General features: G+C 46.4%; 1 long non-coding RNA gene across 4 annotated transcripts in view; it reads left to right on the forward strand.

Annotated features, from left to right (window-relative positions):
• The first annotated feature begins 1,057 nt into the window (after nucleotides 1-1,057).
• The window catches only part of LOC310766306, a 143,185-nt gene continuing 116,600 nt past the window's right edge, over nucleotides 1,058-27,642 (forward strand). For 3 of the 4 annotated variants that reach the window (XR_014550043.1, XR_014550044.1, XR_014550045.1), the window contains exon 1: nucleotides 1,122-1,387. This is a non-coding gene — a long non-coding RNA (uncharacterized lncRNA). Of the gene's footprint in view, nucleotides 1,388-27,642 lie in introns of all 4 variants that reach the window. The other variant, XR_014550042.1, reaches the window with a different exon arrangement.

The following is a 27,642-nucleotide window of genomic DNA, read 5'->3' on the forward strand; positions in this document are numbered from 1 at the left end:
CAGGCTGGCATACATCTGTCTCGGGAGAGGATGGAGGAGTGAGCCTTTGGGGGTTTCAATGGACCCCCACATGTTCCAAAGCAGTATACTGTACCTCTGAACAGTGCCGGATTTACGTATAAGCTAAACAAGCTATACCTTAGGGCCCCACTCTCTTGGGGGCCCCAAAAAAATTAAAGGAAAAAACAATCTGAATGTACATTTCCAAAATATAAGATAAAAAACAAATAAAATAAAACCTACGTATGGGCAACAGTGTTTTGTGTTTTGTGGAGGCTCCTATGATGTAATGGGCCCCGCCTGCTAGCCTGCTCCCTAAAATATCACTGGTTTGCTCATTTCTATATACAGTCACACCTCAGGATGAATATGCTTCAGCTTAAATATTTTTGGGTTGCGCTCCGCGGTGACCTGGAAGTAACGGAGCAACTTCTGGGTTTCGCCGCTCGTGCAGACGCTCAAAATGACGTCATGCGCATGCGTGGAAGCGACGAAACGCGACCCGCACACGCGCAGACGAATCTTACATTCGCTTCAGGATGCGAACGGGGCTCCGGAATGGATCCCGTTCGCATCCAGAGGTACCACTGTATAGGGTGCCTACATTCTGCATGGAATGGTTGTATGGCAACATGTGCAAATGGCTTTAGATACCTATTAGGTCCATAAATTACCATATACCATATATTCAACACAAAAACAGGGACAATTTGTTGTTGACAACGGACAGTTGGACATATAAAGGGCCCCACTACCTTCAGTAGCTTAGGGTCTTATCCAACCTAAATCCAGCTCTGGTTACGAGTGGGTAACGGAAAAGAAGTCAGCCAGTATTATAAATAAATAAATAAAAGTAAGCAACTGCAGATGCTTGCGCGCGTGCTGGTCTCTCCCTCTCTCCGATTTCCATTACGCAACGTATATAGGCGAATGCAAAGCTCTGCTAGCGCTAAAAGCAACCCAAGCTCCCTTGCAAAGCGTCTGTCGAAGCGCAGCAGCAGCAGCAGCAGCAGCAGCAGCAGCGCAGCCAACGGGGCTGGATCAGCTGCTGGGGGCCGTGACGTCACAGGTCCTCCTGCCTGCACAACGTTCCATTCAGGCGAGCGCGGAGCGCGTGCTCCGTCGAGCACATGGGTTAGCAAGCCGCTGAGCTCGGAGCGGCAGCGGCCTGCGCTGCTGCTCCCCCCCCCTCCCCGATCGGCTCTTGATTTTTTTGCATTTTATATGTGCATCGGATTTATATTCTATTTTTTGGAAACACACATGCACATCTAAGGAAAGGGGCAGCCTCGGGCCGGAAACGGCCAGCAACTTTGCAAAACGCTTTGAGGATTTGTTTGGGGAGGAAAGGAGACTTGCGTGGCCTGGGGGGAAAAAAAGATGCGTGGTAAGTCAAGCTTGCGGTGGGGGAGGGGAGGTTGCTGCAGATGCATGCGGGGTGGGGGTGGTGGTGGGGGGGGGGAGAAAGAGTGAAAGGCTCCCCTCCCCCTTTCCTTGTCATTTAATGGGGCTTTGCTTTCTAAACAAACCGAGCGAGAAGTTTGCAGGTGGCCGCGTCTGGCAATCGCGCCGCGTGCTTTTTTTGTGCGTGCAAGAAGGGTGAGGGGGGGGGGAGAGGTCTTGCTCCGTGCTATATTTATATCTCTCTCCTGTATTTGCCCCCCCCCGCCCCCTTCTCTCCTCCAAAGCTCTTTAGCTAACTATATGTGTGTGTGTTTTAAATGGCACGTTTAGAAGAAAGGGACAGGGATGCAGACCCGCGGCCACGATGGCTGGAAGCGCGCAAAGAAAAGAGCCGTGCTGGCGAAATCAATAAAGAAATCGGGGACCCTCGAGGAGGGATGGGGAAATGGCACGTCTTGCTTTCTTTGCCCATCCCCCCTCCATTCCTCCCCCCCCCAACATATAGATCTCCGGCTCCTGGCCTTGTGCACATAATGGCTATTCTCCCCCTTTTCCATATATATATATATATATATATATATGCGCTAGCGAGATGCCCGGAAAACTCGTTTTTTTGTTTTGTTTTACTTTTGGAATCGGGCAACTTTACTGTGTACTTGGATCTCCTTCTCCTCTCTCTTTCTCCCTCTGTCTGTAGCCCACCCTATACCGTAGGGGAAACTCGGACGGGTTTTTGCCTCCAGCAGGATCGGGGCCGTCATCTTTTTTTCCGATGTGCACGCGCGCACGTCCATAGGAACAAACACTTCTGCCTTGGTCCAAAGTACAGTTTCGGATGCAATCTTGGGAGATGTTTCTAGGGCTTCCATCGTGCAGACACCTTTGTTGGCTGTGATGCTTTCCTTCCTCTCCTCTCTCTGCCTCCCCACCTTGAATCGAGACCCCCCCCCAAAAAAATAGAACCCCAAAGACACAATACAAGGATTTTCTCCTTCTGACATAGGCCTTAAAGTCATCTAGCTCATCCCCTCCTCGTCCAATGAGCTGCATCTTTACTGCAAGGAGATTTGCGTATTTATTATTTTTATTTAATTAAAATATCTGCAAACCTCTTTCGACTGTACACTTTCCAGGAACAGAGTCTTACTGTATATAAATACGTATTAAAAATTACACATGTCCATACCAAATAATGCAGCAGCTATATCAGGCAGAATTCGAGAGGCCGTAAATAACCATTTTTTAAAATGCCTGGGCATTTTGTTTGACCCAAAATCGCTCGAGAATAAAGCAAACAGTTAATTTTTTTTGTTTTCCTTAGGCTGCAATCCAAAGCCTGATTTCCTCGGACCAAACTCCATTGAACGCTATGGTCTGGATCCAGGCTAAGTTTGCTACACTTCAGGTCCCGTTGAAAGTAATCCAATAAATTAGTTGTGGCTAACTCCACTCCGGTTAAAATCAATGACTTCTGGATCCAATCTGGTTAGACAGACATTGGTAGGCATGTACCCTGGGTAGTCTTCCATCCTTAAGAACCAGAAGTAAAAACGAAAAGGAAAGGAAAATCTTGCCTGTGCAAACAATAGGTCACATTTTCAATTTTTATTTTGACATTTCTGTGTTGTTGGTTGTTTTTTAAACCAAACATTAAAAGACAAAAGCATAGTTGAAGATTGAACTCAAAATGGCATCGGAGGGAAACCCTTGATAATTAAGGTAGGGAAAGGATTATGATGATTTTGTCTGCAGTGACACCTCTAAAAACTACTTCAAATTGACAAGTTGGGACATGTTTAGGCTGGCCCAAATTTATTAGCCACAGAATTAGTCATTCAGCAACTTCTGTGACAGAAGCATTTCCTTTTTTTGTAATCATTTTACGGCTGCCATCCTGTATGCACTTACCGTATTTTTTGCTCTATAAGACTCACTTTTTCCCTCCTAAAAGGTAAGGGGAAATGTGTGTGCGTCTTATGGAGCGAATGCAGGCTGCGCAGCTATCCCAGAAGCCAGAACAGTAAGAGGGATTGCTGCTTTCACTGCGCAGCAATCCCTCTTGCTGTTCTGGCTCTGAGATTCAGAATATTTTTGTTCTTGTTTTCCTCCTCCAAAAACTAGGTGCGTCTCATGGTCTGGTGCATCTTATAGAGCGAAAAATACGGTACTTTTTAAGCACTAATTTTATTTACTGCAAATATAACTTACCTTAGGAGTAAGCCCCCTTTGTATTCGGGGAATAGGGTTGCGCTGTAAAAATATGTGTCTTTTACGTGAAATCTCTGCTTTAAACTTTTAATCGCAACTGGCGTCAATTGGAAGGAAGCAGCAAATTGTTTTGTAATAATTTTGTTTTGCATAAAAATATACATTATATATATATATATATATATATATATATATATATATATATATCACTTTTAAAAATCCAGCTTTTGCACCTTTATGAGCTCTCTGCAGAATGGAACCGCACTATATATATATATATATACATACACACACACGTAAAGGTGCAGGATCTGCATTTTTTTAAAGTTGCCATATTTCCGTAGAAGTTGTCTCTATATATTTGGAGGGAAGGATTTCAAAGTAGTTCTATTGCTCTGGCACACTTTGAGGAGGGGAGTACAATCTTTTAAAATATGAACGTTTTGAATTCCTACATCTCTCTGAAATCGGATGTCAAAGTCTTGTGGTTTTGTCGATTATGTTCTCTGATTGTCGTAATACAAAATGGAAGATTTGCCCCATCCTCCTCACACCAAATTGTGCTCTGTGACCAAAATGGCAACAGACATCCTGAGTATTTTCCTCCGGTCTCATGCAAAGCTTTCTTTTCCGATTTGTTTTCTGATCTTCTCTTGTGTAGCAGTGGCATGTTCCCACATTTTCCCCTGAAAGTCCAGGATGCTAGTATATGTATTTTATGCTTGCAGCAGCCTTGTGAGGTCAAATCATGATTTGCCTCCCATGGAGCTTCATAATTTCATAGGGATTTGAATCTTGGTCTCTCTTACGTTAAGTTTCTACCAGTAAAACCTAGGTTTTGAGTTTGTGTAGACCTGAGCGCTGGGCTGTGTCACTAGCTGTCATTTAACCCTATTCCAGTGGCCTTCTCTGCTTTGCAAGCTCATATATATATAAAAAATCCTACCTCGTTTGTGTCGAAAACGCTTTTTCTGGCCTGATGTGAATTGAGTACGTAAACAAGGCCAGCTTAATCCAGCTCCTCCTTCCTTGCCCGACTGGCAATTTTAATTTCCAAATTGTGTTGCTTTCTCTTCCTGGTTGTGATACGGAACCATGATTTGATGTCCTCCTGCAAAGGTGGCGTCTCTGTGAATCAAAATGCCAAATTCATGTTTGTTTCCTTGTCTTCAGTCCATTCCTCCCCTAATTTGTGAGTGCTCCTGAGGCTCTCTTCCTTCTACTACAGTCATACCTCGAGTTGAATGCGCTTCGGGTTGAGCGCGTTCGAGTTGCGCTCCGCGGGAACCTGGAAGTAACGGAGCATGTTACTTCCGGGTTTCACTGCTCGCGCATGCGCAGGCGCTCAAAATGACGTCACGCGCGCTAGCGGCGACACGCGCAGACGCGCCATCGTGTCTTGCGTTCTGTTCGGGATGCGAACGGGGCTGCAGAACGGATCCCGTTCACATCCCGAGGTACCACTGTCTGTCAGGATTTTGCAGGGTTGTAATGCAAACCGTCTCCTGCCAACCTAGCAGTTTGAAAGCATTTATCTAAGTGCAAGTAGATAAATAGGTACCGCTCTGGCGGGAAGGTAAACGGTGTTTCCGGGCGCTGCTCTGGTTCACCAGAAGCGGCTTAGTCATGCTGGCCACATGGCCTGGAAGCTGTACACCGGCTCCCTCGGCCAATAAAGCGAGATGAGCGTCGCAACCCCAGAGTTGGTTACGACTGGACCTAATGGTCAGGGGTCCCTTTACCTTTAATGCAAACCGTATCTTATAGCAGCCCCTCCTGCCCTGTCCATTCTCTTACCTGTCCATTTGTGACAGGTGCTGCTGGTACCTCCAGGCCTGGCTGTGTAATGTTGACCATCCTGGGGAATAGAGCACAGTCTAAAGGTGGTTGGAAATTGCATCCTCTGGTTTCCTAGCAACCATAAGATGCCTGTTCTGTGAATCCTGCAGGATGGCTTTGGAGCAAAAGCAGATTGGGCCGTCCTGCTTAATTCAGGGATGGAGAGTTCCATAAGGGGGGCAGGAATATTTGGGCAACTTCTGAGGCCCACACCTCTGCAAGGGAGCCCACTGCCACACTCATCATGGTCCTTCTTGTTGGTGTTCCTTCCCATGGATAATAATATTATTATAATAATTTATTATTTATACCCCACCCATCTGGCTGGGTTTCCCCAGCCACTCTGGGCAGCTTCTGACAAAATATTAAAATACAATAGTCTATTAAACATTGAAAGCTTCCCTAAACGGGGCTGCCTTCAGATGTCTTCTAAAAGTATGGTAATTGTTCTCCTTGACATCTGGTGGGAGGGCGTTCCACAGGGCGGGTGCCACTACCGAGAAGGCCCTCTGCCTGGTTTCCTGTAACTTGGTTTCTCGCAGCGAGGGAACCGCCAGAAGGCCCTTGGCAGTGGATCTCAGTGTCCGGGCAGAACGATTGGGGTGGAGTCGCTCCTTCAGGCTGCCCCCGCCCACCATGCATGATCTCCCCCTGGGCATTTTTTGCTCTTAATTATTACATTTATATTCCATCTTTTCTCCCAAGGAGCTCAAGCTTTGCCTGCTTCTCAGCCTCTCCGTTTTCTCTACACAACAACCCTGTGAGGTAGGCTAAGAGACAAGTGAGTGGCTCCAGTGAACATTTTGACTGAGTAAGGTTTGAGCCCCGGTGTCTCGCAGGAACTAGTCTGGCACCTTTAACCACTACACCTCTGCCAGTTTGAGCACAGGGGGGAAAGGCAAGCACGTTGGCAGCAGGGCTTTGGAGAGGTGGAAGAGGGGACTGTCTAAGGGTCTTTGCTTGTACCCCTCTTCCATCCTCCCCCAAACCCCCATGCAGGGCATACCTGGATTCAGCATTGAATATAGGGTCATGGTGAGAACCAGTTTGGGCTGTGTACAAAGGCCAGTCAGGATTTGGTGATCTCTACTGATTTATGGAGGGACGTGGGTGGCGCTGTGGGTTAAACCACAGAGGTTAGGACTTGCTGATCAGAAGGTCGGCGGTTCAATTCCCCGTGACAGGGTGAGTTCCTGTTGCTTGGTCCCTGCTCCTGCCAACCTAGCAGTTCGAAAGCACATCAAAGTGCAAGTAGATAAATAGGTGCTGCTCTGGTGGGAAGGTAAATGGCGTTTCCGTGCGCTGCTCTGGTTCACCAGAAGCAGCTTAGTCATGCTGGCCACATGACCCGGAAGCTGTACGCCGGCTCCCTCGGCCAGTAAAGTGAGATGAGCGCCGCAGCCCTAGAGTCGGCCACGACTGGAGCTAATGGTCAGGGGTCCCTTGACCTTTACTGATTTATGGGTTGTCTTTTTTTTTTTTTGCTTCATTTCTTAATATTGTATGTGGTGGGATTTGGTTAAAAACTCTACCAGAGCAGTTTGCAGGGCAAATACGTACAGCCCCTCCTTTTTTAAAGAAAAAAATCATACCAAAATAAGGAAAATGTAAGACAGCCAGCATCAACATTTTTTTTTTTAAAGAAAGGATAGATGAAAGGAAATAATATAATTCAGTGTTGAAAGGCTAACAGAAGAAACAAGGCAGTTTTCACTCTCCAGAAGTGGTTCACTTCCTAGCATAGAGAATTCCAGAGTCCAGGTGCCATCACTGAGAAGGCCGTCTCTGACTACATAAAGGTCAAATGTTGATGATGCTCGGCAGATTAATCAGCCTTCCGGAGAAGTCACAACAATGGATTGAAATAAAAGCAATGACCCATTTTGACCCAGTTTAAAGTCCAGCATCCCTGTAGACGATTCCTGCTCTTCCTGTGTGAGTGGTTATTTATAAGCCTAGTACAGATTACAGATGGTTTGTTATGTAGTCATAGACAAAATGAAACTGTGTAAGTAAAATCACAACGTGGAAGATACATTAAATTCAGTTGTAATACATAAACGATACAAAATTACCAGGGGTATCTGAAATAAGGTGCACAACATGAAACCTTAAAATGTGGCTGTGAAGAGTGAGTTGGAAAAACATAAATGACATAAACAGATTAAAATTGTGATGTATGAGAACGGCGGCCAGACAGGATAAGTTTAACCTGGGTGATATTTGCTTGCGTAGTTTTGCAGCCAGAAAGAGAAATCTGGCCACAGCCTCTGTTAATAATTTGTTTGGATTGGGTAAAAAGTAGACTATGCAAACCTAGCAGAATAATAGAACCATAGAATTGTAGAGTTGGAAGGGAACCCAAAGATCATCTAGTGCAACCCCCTGCAATGTAGGAATCTTGCCCACACCCGTCTCAAACCACCAACTTTATTTAAAGGCCAGAGCCGCTGCATTAAAAATGGTCGCATCTATCCTTCAGCCCAAATCCAAAGTGCTCTCTTTCTGAAACCATTCCGTTGGGTTTCCCCCCAAAATGCTTGTTATGCCTATGACGGCGATCCTATGGCAAAATGGCCATCTGTCAGGGATGCTTTAGCTGAGATAAGTCGTTCTACAGAACCACATATTTTGATATGGTATGTTGAATTGTATTTTTAAAAGAATTTTAAAAGAATTTTATAAAAGAGTTTATATATAGTGGACGCTTGGGTTGCGAACGTGATCTGTGTGGGATGCACGTTTGCAACCTGTGTCTGTGCATGCGCGGGTTGCAATTCTGCGCATGTGCAAAGCGCAATTTAGTGCTACTGTGCATGTGCAACTGCCCGAACCCGGAAGTAACCTGTTCCGGTACCTCCGGGTTTCGGTGGTCCGTAACCCGAAAAAACGCAACCTGAAGCGTCTGTAACCCGAGGTATGACTGTAGTTACATACAGCCTGCCACGTTGTGTGTGTTGTTTAGCTGAGATGGCTGCATTGCAGGGGGTTGGACTAGATGACCCTCGGGTCCCTTCTAGCTCTTATGATTCTGTGAATGCATGCATGGCAAGTGGGATTCTGCTCATGCTCTCCATGCATTGGGGTTGCCAGTGTGAGAATGGGGCTTTAGATGTGTCAGACCAGGCATGTCCAAAGTCTGTTTCGGGGGCCTAATCTGGCCCGCCAGTCGATTCAATCTGGTCCCCGTGGCGGTATATGTCCTGGGGCAAAACCCTAAAAAAAAAGCTCAGCAGCTTCAATCCTAAAAAAATAGCTCAACAACTCTGGGGTTAAATCCTAAAAAAAAAAAAATGCTCAACAACTTTTGGGTAAACTTCAACCCTAAAAAAAAAAAAATCAACAATTTTGGTTGGCCCTCACGCATGTTCACTTCATCAAATCTGGCCCTCTTTGAACAAAAACATCAACAACACTAATAATAATAGTAATAATAATTTATTATTTATACCTTGCCCATCTGGCTGGGTTTCCCCAGCCACTCTGGGCAGCTTCCAACAAAATACTAAAATACAGTAATGCATCAAACATTAAAAGCTTCCCTAAACAGGGCTGCCTTAAGACGTCTTCTAAAAGTCTGGTAGTTGTTGTTCTCTTTGACGTCTGGTGGGAGGGTGTTCCACAGGGTGGGTGCCACTACCGAGAAGGCCCTCTGCCTGGTTCCCTGTAACTTGGCTTCTCGCAGGGAGGGAACGGCCAGAAGGCCCTCAGAGCTATATCTCAGAGTCCGGGTAGAACGATGGGGGTGGAGACGCTCCTTCAGGTATACTGGACCGAGGCCGTTTAGGGCTTTAAAGGTCAACACCAACACTTTGAATTGTGCTCGGAAACGTACTGGGAGCCAGTGTAGGTCTTTCAAGACCGGTGTTATGTGGTCTCGGCGGCCGCTCCCAGTCACCAGTCTAGCTGCCACATTCTGGATTAGTTGTAGTTTCTGAGTCACTTTCAAAGTTTGGGCACCCCTGTAGCTAAACCCTTCCGTGCAGGAGAGGGACTGTAAGCTGCACCATTTGGGGGGGGGGCTGTTGTTTCCATCTACCAAACCCCCTGTCTTTAGAAGCCTTATAAGAAAGTGCTGGAGGAAAGGGACTGTGAGCAATAGCTTGGGAGAGGTGTTAAAGCTGAAACGATTAGCCTGCCTTGTTATTTTTCCTTTTGCCAGAAGGTATGATGTAAACATGTTACATTTATAGAGCTGAAATGTTGCCTTTTGCAGTGTGCTATTGTGTTGTTGTTGTCTTAGGATGTTATGCGGAAGTCGCTCTGGCATTGTTTTGATTGTGAAATGCACTCAATGTTAGAAACTCAGGAAAATAAACAAATCGCCAAATGGCATCGCAACAAAATATCTAGGCATCATTCCCCCCATGAGATTTATTATTGTTATGATTTTTTCCATATCACTTCCTTATACTTTAAAGAAAACATCTCAGTGTGGTTTGTTGTTTAGTCGTTTAGTCATGTCCGACTCTTCGTGACCCCATGGACCAGAGCACACCAGGCACTCTTGTCTTCCACTGCCTCCCGCAGTTTGGTCAGGCTCATGTTTGTAGCTTCGAGAACACTGTCCATCCATCTTGTCCTCTGTCGTCCCCTTCTCCTTGTGCCCTCCATCTTTCCCAACATCAGGGTCTTTTCCAGGGAGTCTTCTCTTCTCATGAGGTGGCCAAAGTATTGGAGCCTCAGCTTCAGGATCCGTCCTTCCAGTGAGCACTCAGGGTTGATTTCCTTCAGAATGGAGAGGTTTGATCTTCTTGTAGTCCATGGGACTCTCAAGGGATCCCTTATTTTCAAATCTGAAAGTTGACAGCTATGGCTTGGCTGCAGGTGTTGCTGGAAGGAGGCATACAAGGCTCCATGCGAACACCTTAGCGACTCCGCTGTGTAGGGTTTACTCCTGAGCCTTTTCTTTCTCCAAAGATATCCCTCAAGGCATAAGAGGTTTAAGATAGCCCACATCTTACTGTTCTCTCACACCGCTTACACAGTTTCAGGTTAAGAACAGACCTCTGGAACGAATTAAGTTCTTAACCCGAGGTACCACTGTAGTGGTTAGAGTGTCGGACTAGGATCTGGGAGATCCGGGTTCAAATCCCCACTCGGTCATTAAGTTCATTGGGTCAATCACAAGTTTCTTAACGTACCTCACAAGGTTGTTGTAGGGATTAACTGAGGAGATGGGTGAATCATGTACAGTGATACCCTCGGGTTACATACACTTCAGGTTACAGACTCTTCTAACCCAGAAATATTACCTTAGGTTAAGAACTTTGCTTCAGGATGAGAACAGAAATCGTGTGGCAGCAGCAGGAGGCCCCATTAGCCAAAGAGGTACCTCAGGTTAAGAACAGTTTCAGGTTAAGAACAGACCTCCAGAACGAATTAAGTTCTTAACCCGAGGTACCACTGTACTCCTTGCAGGAAAAGGTGGATATAAATTCAGTAAACAGGCTTATCTGCTGAAGAAAGCTGGAGGGGCCAGCCAGATGGAGATGTCAGTCACCACCCTGGCATTCCAAAGATCTCCATGTGGTTGCAGTTGGACTTGCCTCAGTCACAAAATGCGCCTGGCCCCTGGGGTATTTCTAAGACTGGTCTTCTTTGTAAATGTGCCCGCAGGTTGTCAGTCCTTGACTGGCGCAAGACGCCAAAGGCAAGCCAGCTCTCCTCTTTTGCCTCACCCAGTTGTCCCGCTGCTTCTCTCTGTTCCATGCTGTGTGCTTTATTTACAGCGGCAACACAGGGCTGGCTTGTGGAAGAGCCATGAGTTTCAGATCCGCAGCGGAGCTCCCGTCCGCTTGCCAGAATAGTGGCTTGTCGAAATGGATCCGCAGAAGGTTCACAGACGCCCAGCTGTTTGATGGAATGGACCACAAGGGTAGATGTTTGGATATTAAAGGGATTTTTAAATTTTATTTCCCCAGCATTTTTGTGTGCTGAATTCCCTCCTTCTCGCCTGGGCAGCGTGAGGAAGGTGAATGAGGACACAGAAGACGGCAGCCAAAGCTGTGCTGGCCCATTCCCCTGACAGAAAGAAGCATGTGAATCTCTGACTTGTGTTGAAATCTGGCTTGGCAAGGAAAGGGAGATGTTTGTGTAACATGCTGCTGAGGAGTCATAGCAGGACCTCAGTCACAGAGCCTCCTTCACCTTTGCCCAGAGTTGTCTCGCATTTAAACACAACTCTCTCTCAATCTCCTGGAAGATTAAATAAGGACCCACCCCCCAAGAAATCTGCCATGGTGGTTGCAGTCCTGCTCTTTTTATTATTAGAAACTGAGGGAAACAATTAACAATATGCCTCTTGCTCAGTGTTAGAAACTCAGATATACAGTCTCAACTTGGAAGTTGAACGGAATCTGTTCCGAAAATCCGTTCAAAATGTTCCAAAACGTTCAAAAACTAAATCACGGCTTCTGATTGGCTGCGGGAAGCTCCTGCAGCCAATCAGCAGCTGCGGAAGCCCCGTCGGACGTTCGGGTTCCGAAAGAACGTTCGCAAACTGGAACAATCATTTGGGATCTAAGGTATGACTGTACAGTGGTACCTCAGGTTACATACGCTTCAGGTTACATATGCTTCAGGTTACAGACTCCGCTAACCCCGAAATAGTGCTTCAGGTTAAGAACTTTGCTTCAGGATGAGAACAGAAATCAGGCTCCGGCGGCACAGCGGCAGCAGGAGGCCCCATTAGCTAAAGTGGTGCTTCACATTCAGAACAGTTTCAGGTTAAGAACAGACCTCCGGAACAAATTAAGTACTTAACCTGAGGTACCACTGTATAAGCTAGGTGCCAAATGGCTACTTAAACCAGGGTGTGACAGTTGCCAAAAGAGAATGCCTATTACTCGCCATTTGGGGGCCCAGACATCTCAAAAAGTTATTTTTCAAATGACGGGCAGACTGTGACTGATTTTCAGTTAAACGTCTGGCTCGTTGAGAAGACAACCTTTAGCTAGAGTTAAGAACTTTGAGAACTGAAAGAAGAAATGTCATTCAATCCAGGGACAGTCCACCTATCCGGTTCGTTCTGATTGTGCAGATAAAATATCCCAGGTGGATTGCTATGAGATATGTTGTTAGTGTGAAAACTGTCCCATGATTCCCTAGGCATGCACCTCCAGATGGTGGTGACGTCAGGCGCCATCCTAGCGCATCTTCACTTGGTCGCAAGTGGCCGATAGCCAAGTGCAAAGTGCGCCTGACAAATTTCGAACACTGTGTCTTGCTTCTCTGAGTGGGGCATGGAGAAGGTTGCATAAGTCTGCGCAGAAGCTAGCTTGCTGTACAGAGGTAAAAAACCAATAATCGTTGTTCCATGCGCTTTGCCTCTGGTATATGGCTTTTTGGAGACTGATGACAGGGCAGTGCTGCCCAGTCCTGCTTTAGAAATCAACATCCATGTCTCTTAGGTCCTTGGACAAAGAGAAGCCAGAGATATCTGCCTCTCCTGCCTACCGCCTGTTATTGCTAGCTTAAGAGCCAGATCAACATTTCCGATGTTAAAGAAATGAGCCACTCCAGCGAAGAGGAGTCCTTTGGGTCTCTAATGAGGCCATTCTCTTTTTGGGAGCTGTGAACCTCTCGTCCTTTGCAGAGAGCGAGAGTTGGGAGTACAGCATGAGCCACGAAGGCGATATAGATAATTAGTGTGTTCTTTCTGGTGTGTAATTGTAAGTAATTATGTCATTAATGTAATTGCAGGCCATAACTTTTTCCCCGGGCTCGAAGAACACTCTGCTTCAGGCCACTGAGGGTGGGGAGGGAAGGGTCGTTGACATGCGCCAGAGTGACGCCCCTCAATTCTGTCTCTCTGGGCAGAGAGGAAATTTGATCTCCTTACCTCTCAATGCCATGCATATCGGTATTTGTTTGCTTTCCTTTTGGGGCAATGCTTGTTTGTTTCCTTTGTGGTATACAGTGGTACCTCGGGTTAAGAACTTAATTCGTTTTGGAGGTCCGTTCTTAACCTGAAACTGTTATTAACCTGAGGTACCACTTTAGCTAATGGGGCCTCCTGCTGCCACCACGCGATTTCTGTTCTCATCCTGAAGCAAAGTTCTTAATCCGCGGTACTATTTCTGGGTTAGCAGAGTCTGTAACCCGAAGCGTCTGTAACCTGAAGTGTCTGTAACCCGAAGTACCACTGTATTTGTGTCCCACCTTGCTGTAAAGTGGTCCCAAGCTGGTTTAGAATTAAGCTGAAACCTAACAACATCCGGTTGGCACAGATTTACTGTGTAAGTGGTGTGAGAGAACAGTAAGATGTGGGCTATCTTAAACCTCTTATGCCTTGAGGGATATCTTTGAGGAAAGAAAAGGCTCAGGAGTAAACCCTACACAGCGGAGTCGCTAAGGTGCTCGCATGGAGCCTTGTATGCCTCCTTCCAGCAACACCTGCAGCCAAGCCATAGCTGTCAACTTTCAGATTTGAAAATAAGGGATCAGCAGCCTCACCTGTCCCAGGGACAGTCTATGGGATATCTAACAATCCGGGATAGCAGCGGGAAGCAGCGGGAAACGGCGCAGGGATAAGGGAATTTCCCGCAAAAAAATGGGAAGGTTGGCAGCTATGAGCCAAGCTGGTGCCAAACGTATTGCTCTGCTTTCCTTGGACCACATCGGCGAGTCTTGTCATCTGGGCAGGACAGGACAGGACCTTCATATGCATTGCCCAGGCTTGCTCCCTGCGGAGGTCACTTTGGTGCTTCTTTGATGCGCATTCCGTTGTCTCTTGAGATGTACAAGTGCCAATGGAATTGCTTCAGAAAGGGAGCACTTTGAATTTGGGCCGAAGGGTCGATTCAACTATTTTTAATTCGGCAAGAAACCCTGGCTTTTAAATTAGGAGTTCCACAGCCCTGCCTGCGATCCTCACTACCAGCCCATCTCAGATTGCTTTGCTCACTTTTCAGGAAGAGCTACTGCCTAACAGCTGTGTCTAAATGAGCCCCACATTTTTGCCTGTTGGAGAGAACTGCATGTCTCTTCTGTATAGACACTGCGCTGTGGTTTCTGTGGCTGGCTGGGTGTTGCAGATACCCACCCTCACCTCAGACCTAAGAAAAGTAGCTAGGAGTTTACTCTGCCACAGATGAATAATGACCCATCCTTCATGATTACCTGAGACCCTCCTGTAGACCAGTTTGAGTTTCATAATGGTATAAAGGCAGGGGTTGAGTATAATGAAAGCTGTTGATATTACAACGACCTTGAGGATCTCCTTGTTGTCATAGTGGTGGCCACAGGGATGGGGTTACAGCTGGGGAAAAACACAACATTGGAATCACAGACTTGTTGAGTTGGAAGGGAGCAAGAGGCCAACTCCTTTCTCCTTCTGTGTTGGAACTCCTATTTGGGGACTTCCCTGGCTTTTTTCTGGCCCATGTAGGACCAGTCTGGATAGTTAGCCTTGGTGAAGACTTGACGTTTTCATCCCCAAAAAAGTTTTTGATTGAGTTTCCCCTGAAATGAGGCTGCATTTTAATGTTTTAATGTTGTGTTTTAATCTTGTTTTTTTAAGCTGTATTTCAATCAATTGTTTTTATATTTGGTGTTAGCTGCCCTGAGCCCGGTCTTGGCTGGGGAGGGCGGGGTATAAATAAAAAATTTTATTATTATTATTATTATCTTTCACCCAAAGTGGGGGCTTGAACCCACGCTACTGAGATTAAGAATCTCATTCTCTGCTGCCTGAGCTATCAATGGAGAGGTCCTCATTAGAGGTGCCAGTGAGTTCAAGGAAATTGGGGCAAAGCACCACATTTTCAGCCATGTTGCTTCTCTCAACGGGCATCTCGCAAGTGTGTTTAATAGCAGCCTTGGTGCATCTTTGGGGAGGTAGAGGATCTTAGCGATGGGACGATGGTCCAAACGCCTTCCCGTGTCTTGGCTCCCTGCTTGAAATGGAGACGGTCTCTGAAGTCACCTTGGGCCAGGCCCTTTATAAAGACTTTGCAGAAGGCCTGCTAGCTTCTGCAGGGATCTGCAGGCTACGGGGCTTATTCGTTTTGCACAAACGTGGCTGCTTCCTTGTGGCACTGAAGATCGTAGGAGGCGTTTTTAGGGTGCAAACCTGAAGATGGATTCTCCAGCATTTGTTATGTAGCAGGCAGCGGCTTTCTCTGCGAGCTTTGCAGGATGGAGAGAGAGAGAGGGAGAGAGCGAGCGAGCTAAACTCTTGGCTCGCTTCAGCCAAACAGCATTTTTCCAGGAAACTGGTGCCCACTGAGGCTATTTCCATGTCGGGGAAGAGTGCTTATTCCAAGTTGACGGCGCTGGCAGCTGCGTCCACCGATGTTTGGCGCGAAATGAGCTCTGCTCCTGCCTCCCTCAGACCATGAATCTTCCAGGTCATCTAAGTTGAACGCCGAATAAATTGCATGCTTCGCTTTTTGCTTTTTGCTTTTTTAAATGGCTTTGGCCCTTCTGAAGGTTTTGCTTCTTTGCTGTTTAAAGGGTGATGGGCATGAGAAAACAACCACCACCCAGATCTTCTTCCTAAAGAGAAAAGGGAAACTATTATTTCCCCTGCTTATGTTAAGTGCAAATGGAACCATTTCTCTCACAGTTGCTCGAAGCCTCTGTTCTTAGAATGATGGACTGGATGTATTCTCCCCACCTGGCATTTCAGGTGCCAAGACCTTTTATTGTCATGTTTAAATGCCAGTAAATGGGATTTCCGAGCCAGAGGTTCCAGGAGAAGGGACACACTGGCGCTGGTGCCTGTTTCTTTGATTGCTACGGGGCTGGGATGTTCTGAAAGAAAGGTCTGTTCTGTTACGCACAGCTTCTGTGAATAATGGGGATGTCGCCTTAAAATTAGGGGTTATCTGGCAACTTTAGGCTGTGCACCAGCCGGTCCTTCATTTGCCTGCCAATTGCTTGAAATGTTTCTTTGACTCCTGCTGCTGCTAGTACTTCTCAAGGGCAGTGTCCAAATGCCTGTTCGGCGTTTGAGTTAGGCTGAATTCCTAGCCCAGGTGCTAAAAGGAAGGGCTGCAGCTCAGGGACACAGCATTCGGAAATCACTTTTTATTTTTAGTGCCTCAAGTTTCTAGACCAGGCATAGGCAAACTCGGCCCCCCAGATGTTTTGGGACTACAACTCCCATCATCCCTGTCCACTGGTCCTGTTGGCTAGGGATGATGGGAGTTGTAGTCCCAAAACATCTGGCGGGCCGAGTTTGCCTGTGTCTGTTCGAGACAATACGGTTGTGACTTGAGAGCGTGGGAGCAATAAATGCTGAAACCTAAAAAGCTAGAGATTTGGCAAAATTTCATCACCATCATTAGCCAGTTCAGACAACCTTGTGATTGAGAGGCAAAAGAGAAAGGTTTGAAATAAACTGATTTTGAAATCAAGGAACTCCCTCGGGAAGTGGTGGACTTTCCTCCTTTGGAGGTTTTGAAGCAGAGGTTGGGTGTCCATCTGTCATAGATGCTTTAGCTGAGATTCCTGCATTGCAGGGGGTTGGACTAGATGACCCTTGGGGTCCCTTCAGACTCTAAAATTCGATAATTCCTAGGTTTAACCCCCAGCGTCCCAGGTAGGGCTGGGAATGTCCCCTGCTTGAAAAGCTGACCAGCTGCTGCCTGCCGACCAGTGTCAACATTATTGTGGACCAATGGTCTGACTCTGCATAAAACAACTTCTTACGTTCTTAAGCATGCTTGGAATCATAGAATCATTCCAGGGGTCATCTAGTCCAACCCCCTTGCAGCGCGGGAATATTTTGCCCAGGGTAGGACTCGAACCCACGACCCTGGTGTTACTAATCTCATGCTCTACCAATTGGAAGAGGTTGCCATAACAGATTAGGCATGGCTTAATGCTCCTCCCAGGGACGCGGGTGGCGCTGTGGGTTAAACTACAGAGCCTAGGACTTGCCGATCAGAAGGTCAGCAGTTCAAAACGGGGTGAGCTCCCGTTGCTCGGTCCCAGCTCCTGCCAACCTAGCAGTTCGAAAGCACGTCAAAGTGCAAGTAGATAAATAGGTACCGCTCCAGCAGGAAGGTAAACAGCGTTTCCGTGCGCTGCTCTGGTTCGCCAGAAGTGGCTTAGTCATGCTGGCCGCATGACCCGGAAGCTGTACGCCGACTCCCTTGGCCGATAAAGCGAGATGAGTGCTGCAACCCCAGAGTCGGCCACAACTGGACCTAATGGTCAGGGGTCCCTTTACCTTTTAATACACCTCCCAGTTGTGCTGTAAAGTAAGTCAATAGCCTTTCAAATGCTTGTTGCGTTGAAAGAGACTGGACAGAGTCTCTCTTTTTACGCAACAGGAACCCAAGAGAGTTTTCTGGGTCCGTCTTCCAGGAAACCAGAAGTTGCGCTTCTTCCTTGCTCTTTTAGCTACTGCCCTTACGGCAGTTCTTGAGTGTCTGAGGAAGGGTCTTGCTTTGAACACAGAAACCCCCGGGCTCAATCCCCTGACAGGCCCAGGTTGCAGGGGGAGAGACCCCTGCGTGGAGCGCTGCCGCCAATCCGTGCAGACAGTACTAAACTAGATGGATCAATAATCCAAACTGGTAACTTGCAGCTCCCTGGGCTTGTATTGTGACAGGGGCTGAGAGGGCTGCTATTTCCTGCAGAAACTTCAGGACAAAACCAACGCTGTTAGCACTGTTGATTTGATTTTTAAAAGCCCTCTGCTGCGTTTAAACATTATAGACTACTGAAGTAAAAAGAGGACCCAGGGAATTTTGTGGTTTTGCCCCCCCCCCCCCCGCTTTCGTCGTGATTTTGTTCTTAAACTGGAAAGCCTACTGAGAGGGAGGTTATTTTTCCTGTTCAAAGTAATTACATGCTAGGCTGCCATTCTCTGGCTTCTGTTGCAGCTTTCCTCTCTCCACCCCCCCCCCACCCCAATTGCTGGGCTGGCGGGGGTGGGGTGGGCTTGTCTTCTATCTCTCTTGCCTGGCAGCTGAGTGTGTGCGGAAAAGACGAGGCAGCCAAATGTTGGGTTGCGAAGCACAGAAGAGGGCCTTGTGATTTAGCTGAATAATTATTGCAGAGTGTGCAGATCCAGCTGCGGTTAGTTTGGGTTGCCGCGCCGTCCCCTTTGGCCTAGCAACAAGAAGCGCTCAATTCCAGGGCCAGAAGTTGGCAGATTTTATGCTGCGCCCCTTCCACTGCCCGTCTCCCTCGGGGGGGGGGGGGAGAAAAACACCAATATCTATATTTGGCTTTGGTTTTGGTAGAGCGGCTTTTGCTTCCAAGGGTTTCTCATGGGTTTTGCAGTAATCTCTGCATGGCAGGCGACTCAAAGCACCAACCAGTATTTATACACACACACACACACACACACACACACACACACACACACAAAACAACCCCTGGCCAATCCAAAAACACTAATAATAATAATATTCCACCCATCTCACTGGGTTGCCCCAGCCATTCTGGATGGCTTCCAGCAAACACAAACATCAAACACAGTAAACTAGAAGCATTTAAAAACTTCCCTATATAGGGCTACCTTCTTATGTATTATTATTATTATTATTATTATTATTATTATTATTATTATTATTTTAAATTTCTTTGTCACCCTTCATCTGAAGATCCCAGCATGGTTCACGACATGAAAATACAAACTGAGAAATAACTAATAAAGCAAGAACAAAAACAAACCAATAAACTGTATCCCATAAACCCATTTTTTTTAAAAAATAAAATATTGGAATTTTATTTACAACATAACATAACCCCCCCACCCCCCAATACACAAATCTACCCTCATTAAATGTGAACATACAGTGAGCATAATGTACAACAACACAAACAACCAAATAAAAGACTTCCTTTATCCTGTATCTGGCCTCCTTATTTACTTCTTATAAACTGTTTATGAATAATAATTATTAAGATTTTTCTAATTATAACTTAAATATCCACAAAGTCCCGAAACACATTGGAAAAGCCGTATAATGTTCAATCAGCACAAGGCCTGGCTATAGAGAAGCGTTTTCACCTGGTGCCTTAAAGGTATGCAATGAAGGAGCCAGGCGAGACTCCCTGGGGAGAGCATTTCACAAATGGGGAGCCACCCCGGAAAAGTCCCTGCCTCATGTTGCCACCCTCTGGATCTCTCTCGAGGAGGCAAACGAAGAAGGGTCTCAGAAGATTATCTCAGGGTCCGGGTAGGTTCATATGGAAAGAGGGCGGTCCATGAGGTATTGCGGTCCTGAGCCCTTTAAGGCTTTATAAGTCAAAACCAGCACTTTGAACTGGGCCCAGAAACTAATTGGCAGCCAGTGCAGTCGGGCCAGGATTGGTGCTATACGCTCAAACTGTCTTCCCCTAGCGAGTAAGCTGGCTGTTCAATTCTGCACCAGTTGAAGTTTCTGAACTGTCTCCAGAGGCAGCCCCACGTATGATGCATTGCAGTAATCTAACCTAGATCTTACATTTCCAATTACAGGCCAGATCCACACGGTATATTTAAAGCCCTGTTGTACTGCTTTTAACAGTCATGGCCTCCCCCCTAAAGAATCCTGAGCAATGCAGTTTTAAGTATACTGAAGAGTTGCTAGGAAGCCCCAGTTACCTTCGCAGATCTACAATTCCCAGAGTTCCATGGGAAGAGGGATCGATCATTAAACCACTCTGGGAATTATAGTGGGGGAAGGCGCAGCTGTTAAAAGCGCTTTTAAATGGGTGGTTTGCAGATGTGCCCACAGTAGCTATTTTGTTCTTCCTTTATGTGAATCTCTGGAGCCTCTGACAATGTCTTAAGACATCCGTACAGGCCTCGGATCATAGAATCACAAAATTGTGGAGTTGGAAAGGGATCCCAAGCGGTCATCTAGACCAACCCCCTGAAATGCAGGAATCTCAAATTTTTCTTTTATTCCCCTTGGCAGTGATTTGGCTTGAATTTGGCTCCTGCTGCCTCGGTCCAGCCTCGCTTGTTTTTATTTTTTGCTATTTCTGTATTACTAATAATTGCCAAATTCTCATATTGCATGTTCCTTGGAGCTGCGGAAAAACTGTGTAAATGCAGTTCCAAATGCACCAACCCCTAATTACTATCAGCAGGCGGATTGATTTGGCTGCCAGTTGATTATTTTTACAGTAAACAGCCGCCTTGCCGGACTTGGGAAGCAAAGCCTGCTCTCATGCAGCTTATTGAACTGAAAATCTTGTACTGTCTTTCCTATAGAGCCAGAAAACAAAGCACACATGTCTTTGGGGAGGATATTTCTGGTCCTCCTGATAATGAACCCTCCTCCCCTCGTAAAAGCAGTTTTGCGTGCTTGGTTTTCTAATCTTTGCTCACGTAGAGAAGTCTTCCCTGGTAGCGGAGGTTCCAGTAAACTGGCGTGCATTCCTGCCTCGTCTCTTAAAAAATAAATGAATTAGGTGGCGCAGCTTAAAATAGCACCGTGATGCCGAAGAGAACTTCCCAAAGGGAGGGACAAGACACGGAAGCCCTGCAAACAATGATCTCGGTGGCAAAAAGCTTTTGTCCTGGCCCTCTCCAGATCCCGACAACACTTTGGCACGTGCTGCGATTTTGCTCTTCTGAGTAATACTGGGAACATAAGAAGTGTTTGCGGGACGCGGGTGGCGCTGTGGGTTAAACCACAGAGCCTAGGACTTGCCGATCAGAAGGTCGGCGGTTCGAATCGCCGCGATGGGGTGAGCTCCTGTTGCTCAGTCCCAGCTCCTGCCAACCTAGCAGTTTGAAAGCACATCCAAGTGCAAGTAGATAAATAGGTATCACTCTGGCGGGAAGGTAAACGGCGTTTGCGTGCGCTGCTCTGGTTTGCCAGAAGCGGCTTAGTCCTGCTGGCCACATGACCCGGAAGCTGTACGCCGGCTCCCTCAGCCAATAAAGCGAGATGAGTGCCGCAACCCCAGAGTTGTCCACGACTGGACCTAATGGTCAGGGGCCCCTTTAAGAAGTGCTTGCAGGATCAGGCCAGGGGCCCATCTAGGCCAGCATCCTAATCTCCCGTTGGCAGACCAGGGTGGAGAACATGAAACAGCAACACTCTTCTTTCCCATGGTTTCCAGCAATTGGTTTTGGGGATCATTTCTTTTCAGATTTCTGTGATAACGGCAAGTTGCCTGAAGCATAGCTGGCCAGAGCCTTTAGGCTTGTCAGTATCCTGGTGGTATGCTGCCATGGGAACTAAACAGTTAAGCCGGTTGCTCTTTATAAGGGATCTTTTGGGGAATGTTGCGAGTAGGAGTGAGGAGCTGCTTTGGCAAATATATATTTTATTTTCCTCCCCTTCTCCACTTCATAGCCAGAGGGTGTGTTTGTGTGTGGTGTCTGTGCAAAAGAAATAAGGCAAAACCACTGTTTGAAGAAAAGGAAGGAGGACCATAAGGGACGCGGGTGGTGCTGTGGGTTAAACCACAGAGCCTAGGACTTGCCGATCAGAAGGTCGGCGGTTCGAATCCCCGTGACGGGCTGAGCTCCTGTTGCTCAGTCCCTGCTCCTGCCAACCTAGCAGTTCGAAAGCACATCCAAGTGCAAGTACATAAATAGGTACAGCTCCGGCGGGAAGGTAAACGTCGTTTCCGTGCGCTGCTCTGGTTCGCCAGAAGCGGCTTAGTCATGCTGGCCACATGACCTGGAAGCTGTACGCCGGCTCCCTTGGCCAATAAATTGAGATGAGCACTGCAACCCCAGAGTCGGCCACGACTGGACCTAATGGTCAGGGGTCCCTTTACCTTTTTTAAGGAGGACCATGGTGCGATTCTGGCAATCCAGGTGTCCCCCTCATCTTTATGCAGCTGGTTCTTCCTGTCTAAGTGTGGAACCTGACATTTGTCCCTGTTGAAATTCATTCTGTTAGTTTGGGACCTGGTTCTCCAATCTGTTAAGGTCATCTTGAACCCCAGTTTTGTCCTCTGCATAGAACCTGTGGTCCTCATGTCGCTGAAATGCATCAGCCGCAGCGAGCAGAGCTGGTGATCAGAGATGATAGGAGTTGGAGTAATAATAATAATAATAATAATAATAATAATAATACGGTAATTTATTATTTATACCCCACCCATCTGGCTGGGTTTCCCCAGCCACTCTGGGTGGCTCCCAACAGAATATTAATACTGTCATACCTCGGGTTGAATGTGCTTCAGGTTGAGCGCTTTCGGGTTGCGCTCCACGGCAACCTGGAAGTAACGCAACCTGGAAGTAATGGAGTGTGTTACTTCCGGGTTTTGCTGCTTGTGCATGCGCAGACGCTCAAAATGACATCACACGCATGCACGGAAGTGGCAAAATGTGACCCACGCATGCGCAGACGCACCGTCGCATCTTACATGCTATTCAGGATGTGAACGGGGCTCCAGAACGGATCTCGTTCACATCCCGAGGTACCACTGTAATAATAATAAAAAAGCGATAAAACATCAAACATTATAAACTTCCCTAAACAGGGTTGCCTTCAGATGTCTTCTAAAAGTTAGAGAGTTGTTGATTTCCTTGACATCTGGTGGTAGGGCTTTCCAGAGGGCAGGCGCCACCACCGAGAAGGCCCTCTGCCTGGTTCCCTGTAGCTTCACTTCTCGCAGTGAGGGAACTGACGGAAGGCCCTCAGAGCTGGACCTCTCTGGCACAGAGAAAGCTCTTGGCTCAGCTGTGCCCCTGGTCGCCTGGAGGCGATTTTTGCTCCCCTGCAGGCGACCAGACAGGTACTGCTTCCCAGCCTGTGTATGGAGCAGATGATTGCAGGTACAGTGGACTTTGCAAGATGACGAAGACAGCCAGCTTGCTTGTCAGCCTCTGCTATTCCCTGCTGGGGGAAAAAAGCTCCCATTCAGCTTGGCCAGGAAGTATTTCTCGCATTTCTGATAAATCAGCACCCATGCCTGGCTTGTGATCACTTTCTCTCAGCGCCTGATTTTGCATGAAATAATTGCTAGCCTCCCCTACGCTATTAATAGTCTTCTATTCCTGTGAGCATGATCTCACTCGCTGGAGATGTTGGCGTTTCTGCCTTTTCTTTTTTTTTTAAAGGGGGGGGGGAGCATGTGTTTGCCTTTTTTGCTGCTGCCCCAAAGGTCAGTCACATGGATCTCACGGGGTTTTCCTACTATTTTTGTAGACTGAGGATGGACAGCCTCATGACGGTTTGTTTGTGGATGGCTGACCAGAGAGAGGGGGAGAGAATGAGAAAGCTGTGTTTGTATAAGTTAATTCCTGGCAGGCTCCAGTCTTCATTGGAGGGCAACTCTGTGAAACGGCCTTCCGTTTCTGGAGGAAACTTGAAAAGATTATACAGGCTGCATCCTGATGGATCCGGGCCATGGCTGCTGGGGCGGAGAGGAACCCTAATCCAATTCTCCAAAGTGAATCACAGCGAGGGAAAGGCGTGCTTTGTGTATGGAAGAGAAATCTCTGAGTCATAATCCTGAAATGCACAGTTGTTCTTTGCACTCTCTGTTCCCTGCTTACTCATGCAAGATGAGCACCAGGCGCTTTCCTTGGCTGAAAAAAAATGTGACTTTCTTACCTCCCCCCCCCCGCTCTTCCCCCCCTCTCTCCACCCCCCCTCCCCCACCAGTGACTTTAAAGTGGTACCTTGGGTTAAGTACTTAATTCGTTCTGGAGGTCCGTTCTTAACCTGAAACTGTTCTTAACCTGAAGCACCACTTTAGCTAATGGGGCCTCCCGCTGCTGCCACGATTTCTGTTCTCATCCTGAAGCAAAGTTCTTAACCCGAGGTACTATTTCTGGGTTAGTGGAGTCTGTAACCTGAAGCGTATGTAACCCGAGGTACCACTGTGTTTGTATTTGGCCATCTTTCCCCACTGACCCACATTTTTAATCTTCATTCTCAAGGAGCTCAGAGAAATTTTGAGGCGTTGGGGTATAGGGATGATTGGTGTGCTGCGATGAACTCGTGAGCAGGATTTGAACTCCGAGCAGCAGAAGGAATGAGAGACGGTTGCATTGTTGTTACGGCATTAGAGAGAGAAGATGCGGCGCAGCAAAGGGGGAGAAATAAAAAACACCATGGAAAATGGAGTGGGAAGTTGGCAAAAAGGAAAAAAATTATTACGTATTGGAATGCATATGCTATTTTGAAAATCTAATAAAATATAACTTGGTGTGCTGTGGTAATTGGCGGTTTGGGGACTAGGCTGGATTAAGCCTTTTTAAATACACGTCTTGGAGCCTCACAGAGTCATTCCTCTATGCCAGTGGTGTCCTAACTTTTTTTTTTTAAGGATTGAAGTTGTTGAGCTTTTTTTAGGGTTGATTTTGATTTTACCCCAGGAAATAAACTGCCACAGGGGCCAGATTAAACTGACTGGCGGGCCGGATTGAGCCCCCAAAATGGACAAGCTTTCTGTGTGACAGGCAGACAGGCAATATCTTTCATAACAACATTTTTAGGGGGTGGCCTCTCCTTAAGTTTGGACAGCCCTGATGCAAGTGTTCTGGAGAAAGCTGTTGACACATCTGGCAATTTGCCTGCAAGAAACAGCAAAATGCATGGGGGACTGAAAGCGTCTCTGCAGGAAGAACAGAAGGATTTTGGAATGAAGGCAGTTTGGAACAAGGCAACCTGTTCTTTCTCCTTGCTACCTCGGGGATCTAATCTTGTTTAAAAGGAACCCTCTGAGTGCAGGGCTTATTTTTCCTCAGCTGAGGAGGCGAGTTCTCTCTGGCACGGAGTACGGGTGGCCTTGCTCATGCATGCCTTGTCGCGGGTGACAAGGACCCAGGTTTTCAAGGCGGAAGATCATAGCTGTCAACTTTCAGATTTGAAAATAAGGGATCAGCAGCCTCGAAAATAAGGGATCAGCAGCCTCACCTGTCCCGGGGACAGGCCATGGGATATCTCCGGGATAGCAGCAGGAAATGGCACTGGAATAAGGGAATTTCCCACAAAAAAAGGGAAGGTTGACAGCTATGCGGAAGATCTCTTTTTTTAAAAAAAGAAGGAAAGCGTAATTTGCTATGTGTGTGTGTTCTCCTCCACCCCCACCCCCCAAATCACACCAATTTGGAGTGCAAGTGCGCAGCCTCGTGCACAGAAGAATGGTTAAATTATGGTTTGCCTCCACCTGGGAGAGGTAGGTAGGAAATTACTTTGCAGGGTAGTGGGCAGGGCTTGGTGTGTTGACATCTGAACCATCCCTGAGTCTTACAATGTCCTGAGAAAGCAAAGATGAAGCAGTCTGATGGTTTGATGACTGTGTGGGGCATCTGCAGCTGTGAGGCCTGCCTTATCTCCAACATCCTGCCTTGTTTGCTTTCCTGTTCCCTCCTCCTCTTCTTTTCTCTTCTGCAATAACCCAGCCCTGATTCCCCACTTGCTTGTTTGCCTTCCATTTTGGCGTTCATTCCCATTATCTGCACATGTGTGTTTTAATGAGCTGAACAGAGCAAAATATCAGGAGTCATGGGGGTGTGGATGAACTCAGCAGTGCTTAGTTCATCTTTCGGTTGCTGTTTCGTTAAATGCTGTCAATATTGCTTAATAGAGTATGAATGCTGCATTGATCTGTTAATCGTAGAATATGACATTTGCTTTAATGGTGATTTTTAGCTTATATAGTGGCTGCTTTGCTAGCAGTGCTTTACAGATTGTAACTGTTTCGCCAATGAATTGTTAATACTTCAGTGTGACTAATGCTCATTTGTGGTGTTCTATTATGTTCTGTCGTGTTATTGTTATTTATTGTTTGTAAGCTGCTTTGGGGTTCATTTGAATGAAAAGTGGCAGAGAAATATAATAAAACAACCAATCTTAGTTTTCCTCCTGGCTAATAGAGTCTCTAGATTATCGAGATCTTCCTCTTTGTCTTGGCCTCCCGCAGGGTGGATTCGATTTAAATCACGATTTAAATCACTAGTCAGTAAGACTTGATTTAAATCTTTTTTTTTTTTACAGAAAGACTCATTCTTGCTGGTATAATCTTAATATTTACAACCAGATGAAGGTTTCATTTTTGGAATCATAAATTTTCAGAGTAGTTTTTACAGTTGTATCAGAAATTACTGATTTGGTTATACTATTAGAAATACATAGACAGTTATGAAATTATTGTGAGGTTTAATAAGTAAACTGTTTGTATTTGGACAACTTTTCTGCTGTACTTTATTGGAAGGAGAAAAATAATCATTTCCTTAATAACAATTTAAACAATTTATTTAACTGGAGCAATAACATGATAGCATGCGTATCCATGTTTGTTAACTGATGTGGCTAAACATTGTTTTTTGCTTTTGTTTTAAAAACTTAGACTGAGTTTTAGCACACGTGAAAAACTTAAAGCAAATCCTTATTTCCTGATGAATAGCCTTTTGACTTTAGTGTAACTTAAATAGAAAACTATCTTTAGAAATATTTTCCCCAAAAGCATTTTATTTTAAAAATCTGATTTAAAAAAAAATCTGATTTAAATAAAAAATATGATATATTTTTTTAAAAAACACCATTGATTTTTATCCACCCTGGCCTCTTGACCTTTTAGATATGAAAGCATTTGCACCCCTGCAGTGGATGTCCATTCCACCCCCAACCCCATTTCTAGAGGTATCCTGGACATGTGAGCCAGCTTCCAAGCGACCCAAGACAATTTTTAGTTGTCTTCAGTTGGCAATTTTATGCTGGAGCAAGGGCCATAGCACAGAGCTTCAGGCTCCCATGTTCAGTCTTGGCATCTCCAGGTGTTGTTGTTGTTTAGTCATTTAGTTGTGTCTGACTCTTCGTGACCCCATGGACCAGAGCATGCCAGGCACTCCTGTCTTCCACTGCCTCCCACAGTTTGGTCAAACTCATGCTGGTAGCTTCAAGAACACTGTCCAACCATCTCATCCTCTGTTGTCCCCTTCTCCTTGTGCCCTCCATCTTTCCCAACATCAGGGTCTTTTCCAGGGAGTCCTCTCTTCTCATGAGGTGGCCAAAGTATTGGAGTCTCAGCTTCACGATCTGTCCTTCCAGTGAGCACTCAGGGCTGATTTCCTTCAGAATGGATAAGTTTTATCTTCTTGCAGTCCATGGGACTCTCAAGAGTCTCCTCCAGCTCCATAATTCAAAAGCATCAATTCTTCGGCAATCAGCCTTCTTTATGGTCCAGCTCTCACTTCCATACATCACTACAGGGAAAACCATAGCTTTAAGTATACGGACCTTTGTCAGCAAGGTGATGTCTCTGCTTTTTAAGATGCTGTCAGGTACCTTTGCCTGAAAGGCTAGAGAGAGCAGCTGCCAG

This window comes from Podarcis filfolensis (genome assembly GCF_964270895.1).
Source record: "Podarcis filfolensis genome assembly, chromosome: 7".
Taxonomy (NCBI): domain Eukaryota; kingdom Metazoa; phylum Chordata; class Lepidosauria; order Squamata; family Lacertidae; genus Podarcis; species Podarcis filfolensis.